The following is a 3,539-nucleotide window of genomic DNA, read 5'->3' as shown; positions in this document are numbered from 1 at the left end:
AACATGGCACAGGGTAGGGATGGAGGAAGACAGGCTCTAGAATTTTCCTCAGAGATAGGGTTAAGGCTTAAGGTCCCTTTTGGCACTTAGATGACTTGATGATTCTGGGCACAGAGAAGCTACTTGCCATGTGACTTTGAGCCTCAGTTCCCTCATCTTGAAAATGAAGAGGTTAATAAAGTGAGTGGCAGAGACAGACAGTAATTGGTTTAAATTTTACTAAACTTGTGACCTCCAGCAGGCTTCCCTCACTGTACCATGCTGCCTATCCAATAATAATAGCGAACATTTATATATGTGCCAGGCATGGTGCTAAGCAATATATATGTATATACATATACATATTTTATATATATATACACATACACACATATATACATATATATGTATATGTATGTATGTATATATGTATGTATACATATATTTCATTTTTTACATATTTCTTGATTGGTAGGGACCACAGAGATATTTTAATCTAACACCTTAGTAGATAGGGACCCCTGCTAAACCATCTTTGCATATGGTTACCCAACCTCTGTTTCAATACTCCTACTGATGGAAAGCTCTCTTAAATAGTTGTCAAACAATGTAAAAGGGTGCCTTCTCATCAGAAGAAGTGGCAGCTAAGTGGCCCAGTGGATAGAGCACTAGACTTGTAGTCAGGGAGATCTGAATTTGAACCTGGCTTAACATCTGCTGTATGACCCTAGAAAAACCACTTCACTTCTTAGCCTTAGTTTCCTCACATGTGAAGTAAGGATAAAATAGCATCTGCCTCTCTGGGTTGTTGTGAGGATAAAATGAGACACATGTATTTGAAAGCTCATTGTAAACCTTAAACTAGTTATTGTTATTTTCTTTAGTTAAATTGAAATTTGCCACCTTGTAACTTCCCTCATTAGATTATGTTCCTCTATGAAGTTTCTGAAAGGGAAAAACAAAACAAAACAAAACAAAAAAACTAAGTCAATCTTAAGATGTTTGAACAGTTAAGTTTCATCCCTCTGATTTTCAGCAGAAACATGAAAGGTGGAAAACATACTCAGTTCCCAATACTGTCTTATGTTGGGTTTATGAATCACACCTACCTAAAAAGGTGTGGAATTTTATTTTAGCTGATGTCCTTTTCTTCAGGAATTATAGAGTGACAGAAATGGATATTGTCTCACTCAGGACAATACTTCCTTCCATGGTACTTTGATTCAAGGGATATACTGTTGGACTTGGAGTTAGTGGCAAGAATTCAATCTAATTATTCATATCTGCATGACTCTGGGTAAGTCACAACCTCTATGAGCTTCATTTCAACCATCTGTAAAATAAGGGTAATACTTGTGGTACCCAGTTCCCAGGAAGGCTCTTAGGCTTAAATAAGATAATGCATGTAGACACTTTAGTAGCATTTTAAAGATAGTAAAGCAGTATGTTATTGTTTTTATGTTTACTATCCCTTGGTGACCTCTGCAAATGACACCTGCAAGTTGGAATAGTTAGAAAGGTCTGTCTGAGTAAGTACAAAGTGACTTACCCAGACAGAGAGGATACAATGAGCAGGGAAAAAGTAGAAAAAAAAACAGCTTGAGACTGTCTCAGGGACATGGTGAAGTAGAAAGAACCTTGGCTTTTAAGTCCTGGCACTTTAGCTGCTTGACCTTGGCCTATGGTTGGGCTAGATCAGCAGTTCTCTAATTGTATGGTCTCAAGACCCCTTTACATTCTTAAAAATTGAGAGACTCCTCCCCAAGATATGACACTTATAAACAATCACCCTTTGTTTATATGGGTTATATCTAAGACAATCTGCCATATTAAAAATTAAAAGGTCTTAGCATTATTGTGAAATTAGTTTTGGTCTTGGGGACCACCAGTGTTGTATTACAGTGACCCAAATGAGAGATGATGAGTACCTGGTGATGAGGATGTGTGAGTGAGGATGAGGGGGAAGATCTCTTTTAAAGACAGAAATGGCAGAGCTTGATAAGCAATTGACCTCTATCCTTTATCACCTCTGCATATCCAAAGATGATTCCCCAGGAAATATTCTTTGATTTCCTAATTTTTTATAGTATTTTTGTCTCTATCACTTTAAGTTGCAGAATAATTGTGGATTTGCACAGAGAGGATTACATTTTAGGAAGCATTCTAAACTGGTGAAGTTACAGATACAGACTCCCAAAAAGCTTCACTAACAATGTCTGACCAGAGATTTCTTACCTAGCCTTAATCACTGATTGGGTGTTGCTGCAGTCAAACTGAGGCCTGGGAAGGACTTTAGCTTAAGAAGGTCAAGTTCTCCCACTCTATCCAGGGCCATCTCCAGATTTGGACCCAGATGGCTCCAGAGCAGAAAGTGAGGCTGATGACTTTGCATAGTCCTTCCTCACTTAAATCCAATTCACTTGCATGTCCTGGCATCACCTCCCTGATATCATGGTCCTTTTTGAGAATGAAGGACAAACAGCCAACCTGTAAGTAATAGGAGCTGCCCCACTGGGGACCCGACTGAAACTGTCCAGTTGGGCAATACAGTTCTTCTCTTTTCTCTTTTGTACCTTTCACAAGGTAGACTATGATATCTTAGATCATAAGTTCCTCAAAAGCAAGGGTTAATATGGGTATCTATTTTTAAAATTTTAGTCTTTCTCTCACTAAGCCTGCTGGCTGATAAATAGTATAGACTTCATAAGTTTTGTTGAATTTTTGAAACAATTGGAAGTAGTTGCTCTGCACCAAAAGATTTTGGGAAAAATAAAGGGCTCTGTTTTGGAACTATTGGTCATGGTCATGAGCTATCTAGCAATCTGACTTTTTCGCTCCTACTTATGAGAAAATTTGAAGAAGGGATCTTCAAAACTAGAGGTAGAGGTTTATCACTCATGCTGGGAAAGTTAGTGAGATCTATGTTTGTTTCCTCAATATTTTCTTGGAAAAGTAATGAAATTTCTGTAGAAAAAATCATGGATAATCAATATCAAGTTCTTGTCTCAACAAATTTAATACAAGTAACTCCTAGGTGCCAGGCATTGGAGATATAGAGACAAAAATTATCCCTGCCCTCAAGAAGATTATGTTATTTTTTAGTCTTTTTTTTAAAATTCAAAATGATAGATTAGTCTTAGGGAATTTCATAACAAAACAAGGATATAACACTTCTATTTTACTTGTCAGCATCTGAGAACATGAGGGAAAGCAAATCATGACTACCAGCTGTTCATTGCCACACATTGTGTTGGATGGAGGTATAAAAAAATATGTTGAGACAGGTAGAGAAAACAAATTATACATTGAGAGTCTAATGGGAAATTTTTCTGTTACGGAATGTATTAAGAAGTTGTGATGAAAGCTTAATGAATTATCCATTGTTTTATTTATTTATTTATTTTTTACTAGGTGCACCAAGGTCATTAAACAGTAGAAATCAAATATTGATAAGTCATATTGTTTAAAAACAACACTTTCCAGGAAACAATTTAAAATGACTTAGTAATGGAATGATTGTATGCAGGACAGATATAGATGACTGGCAAAATTCCTCTGCC

This window comes from Vombatus ursinus, unplaced genomic scaffold (assembly GCF_900497805.2).
Source record: "Vombatus ursinus unplaced genomic scaffold, bare-nosed wombat genome assembly UNPS02014780.1, whole genome shotgun sequence".
NCBI classification, from domain to species: domain Eukaryota; kingdom Metazoa; phylum Chordata; class Mammalia; order Diprotodontia; family Vombatidae; genus Vombatus; species Vombatus ursinus.
Note: the sequence above shows the minus strand (reverse complement) of the source record.